Genomic DNA, 3,746 nt, shown 5'->3' with positions numbered 1-3,746 from the left:
ATTTCAGTTGGTGTGCAATGAATCTGAAATATATGAAAGTTTCATTTTTATCATTACATTATGGAAAATAATGACCTTTATCACAATATGCTAATTTTTTGAGAAGGACAGGGCAGTATTTTTTTACTGGAGGGGACCTGATAAACCACCATTAAAGCTGAGCAGTCTACATTGTGTGCTTCCTAGTGCTGTGGAGTTACCCAGATTAAAATAAATACATTCATGGTTGGTCATTAGGAGTAAATAAAAGGCCAAATTCTGAAACCATTCTCGGTTATACTCGTGTCAGCAGGTTTAGGGATACTATACTGTAAAGGTTGTAAGCATCAATTTCTCTTATAAATTATTTTCTAATCAAGTTTTCTCCATATACATTGCTTATATTTGTTGTATTATTTTACATGTACATTGGTGCTTGAAAGTTTGTTAGCCCTTTAGAATTTTCTACATTATATGAATTATGTGCAATTGCGTCAGAGAGCTGGAGCAGCTGTTATCAGGACTGTGAACTCTCTAGCAAGACATCAGAGGAATATATACCAGCAAGACTTTAAAAGGCAAAAACAGCTACTCGTGATTTCTGCCTGACCCAAAACTGTGGCCTTGACAGTGGACTTCTCTCAACTCCTGCTGGCATGTTTTGAAAAAAACAAAGATGTTTTGTCCGTTTCCTCACCCCTTCCTTCCTCAAGGCCGTGGACATGTGACAGAGCCTCAACCAAGCTGATGATGAATGACACCTCTTATCTGGACAATGGCTGAGAGGGGGAGCTCTGGACTATGCTACGACTTTCCCTTAAAAATTCAATGTCTTCACCGGCCTATATGTAAATGTAAAACAAAAGCGAGATGGGGGCCAGAGGACAGTCGCAAACTTTGTTGTTAAAAGTTTGCTGCCTTTTTCTACAGTGGAGGCTGCATGGTGGAGGTAAGTAAGCTGTAAAGAATATTGTTGACCAGTTAATTCAATTAAATTCAATTCAAAAATGCTTTATTAATCCCAGAGGGAAATTATATAATAAGCCTTTGTATCTCTCAGCCTAGATAATGGTTTTTGAGCAATAATAACACAACCATGTTATTGTTGATGTTTTGTGTTCTAATGTCAATTAGGGAGATGATAAGATGCCTAAACCCCAGAGAACCACAGAGAAGATTCAGGAAGAGACAGAGGTACAGAAGTCTGTCATCAACCCTAACATCAGTGAATCCAGTGACTTGGTGGTGGAATGTGAGGGACACTGTGCCAAAGCTCAAACTTGGCAACCAGGTATATGTGTGTGCAAGCATCATCCACACCCTCAGAGGGAACATTTCCTACTACTGGAGAACACCATCAGCCAGGAACGGGTTTGTTTTGTGTCCAGAGAAAGCAGACATGTTGATTTTTCTGAAGAAAAACTGCTAAGTGAAAAGGTCCTCAGTGTGAACATTAGACACTGACCTGGTTTGCAACTGTTCTTTTGCACTGGAAATTATTTGTTTATTTTTATATAAGAAAACTTCTCGGAATGGAAAAATACCAAAGTAAAAAAAATAAATAAAAAAAAAAACTCAAGATTTGTACTGTAACGTGTAATGTAATTTTCTTCTTGTTAGAATTAATATTAATTATAAAATTTGTGCAGAAAAAAGTACCGTTCAGGAAACGACACCGAAGTGAAGGTACCGGTACCAATACCAAATGTTTTAGAAAGGTACCCAGCCCTAAGCACAGTAGATTCTTTCAAGACAAAGTCATGTGACTGGATTATACATAAGTTTATATAGAATGACGGAGCAGACTGAAAGCTTTTCCAGCTCCTTCCAGCACTCTTAAAACTACATTTACATTGCTATGATCATGTCTTCATGGAACAATGTAAAGTGGTCATGTAATGGGTGTTGAAAGTGGGTCTACTGTCTTATCACTTTCAAGAGAATCAAATAGCAACTATCTTCATTTTTGGAAGGTCAGGTACGAATGCCAGTCCCATCAGTAAAAAAGATATTAAGCTGACCAAAATAGCTGGTAATGTAGACAATGTAATTCAACACTACCGATTCAAACCAGAACCAACATAAGTCAGTGAATTTTGGTACAATTATCAACTGTGTACGGTTTTATACATTGCACAATATTCTTCTTTTACTGAAAATATGCTGACAGAAATACTAATAAGTCCCCCAAAATTGGGCTGTATTCAATTACAAAAAGCAGCATGTTAACACAGTAACACATATACTGTTTGTCATCCGTTTGTTTGAAGTTAGTTCTTGCAGCCAACAAGAGTTTGAGTTGTCCAATGTGACTCCACTGGGAAATAACAGTGGAAGACCGTCTTCTTATGGTGAGGGTTTCTAGACAAATGTATGAAAATTTACTTTAGTCAAAGACAACTAACAAATGTGGAATTTGAATTATTTCCTTTTGATAATGATGAAACTCTAGTCACTATCATTTAAAAAGTTCCTTTACATAAATCATGTTTCCACATCCCTTCAGATACACTTATTTGTAAAATGTTATTAATAAAAAAAATAAACAATGTAATCTAAGGAATGACAAATCAACTAAATTTTTCCTTTTATCCAGCAACAAAATCTTTTCAACTCTCCAGAGTCCAAATTCTCTTTTTATTTTTTACCCTGTAAAATATGAGAAACAAAGTCAGGACAATTTCTGCAGTTTATCACATATAAAAAGTAAATAAAATCAATGTAAAGTTTTACATGAAAACATAAATTAACCAATATTAAAATGGCTTTAAATGATCATGTTTGGAACAATTAAAGTTTTTTTTTATTTTGCAGTTAAATAAAATCTACATAATCCTATTCGAGATAAAGCACAAACAAGCTCAGCTCAGACATTTCTGGTTATTTAATGTCAACTAAAACATTAAATCAATTATTGTCAACTTACCTTTATTGATTAAAGGGCTTAAATTGCTCAAGACTTCAATCCAGGTCCAATTTATGAAAAAAAAAATCCTCCTTCTGCTGCAACTGAAAGATAACTAAAACGCATAAATGAACTTGACTTTGCAAACAGACAAAACTCAGTGCTCTGTAAAAATAATGATAAGATTGACTTTGTCTCATAAAGCCTCATCAAATTGGACTGAGTTGGTTAGGTGGCTCTATTGCCTCTTTTCCACTAGCGCCTCTACAGCACGGTTTGACTTGGTTCTGCACAGTTCCAAGGCTTTCCCACTAGCAATAATTTGTGGGACCAGCCCCTTTTTCAGAACCAACTTAGCTATGGTTCCAATGCCTCTTTTCCACTAGTGCCAGTACAGCACAGTTAGACTTGGCGTAACTCTGTTCAGCATGGTACGAATTGTGTTTCCATTATACTTTCAGTAACTGTTCTAGTGGGCGGGTTCAGAGTTCAGAAATTGATGCCACGTGCCTTACTAGCTGGTGGCAGTAATGCTGGTGGTAAGACCCTGAAACAGGTTTTAGTTAGAGCTAAGTGATATATAAAGATTTTAAAAATATTTTTAAAAAATTCTGCGATATAAGTTGAGACCATATCAATATAAAGCGATATAGATTTATACTTGGAAATCCTCTTGCGGTCTTCTTTCTCCCACGCAGCCCCACTCCTTCTCCCTCCTTGAACACAAACCCAGGCCCTTAGCTACGCCCCCCCCCCCCCCCCCCCCCCCAGGAGGTGGGCGGGAGGGAGAGGAGACGTTTAGCCCAAGTAAGCACGGAAGATAATATGAAGAGCAGCTTAGCTGCTGAACAAAATGAAAATG

The sequence above is a fragment of the Nematolebias whitei genome, chromosome 1 (assembly GCF_014905685.2).
Source record: "Nematolebias whitei isolate Nwh7 chromosome 1, NemWhi1, whole genome shotgun sequence".
NCBI classification, from domain to species: Eukaryota; Metazoa; Chordata; class Actinopteri; order Cyprinodontiformes; family Rivulidae; genus Nematolebias; species Nematolebias whitei.
The sequence above is the reverse complement of the archived record's forward strand: the minus strand, read 5'-3'. Positions refer to the sequence as shown.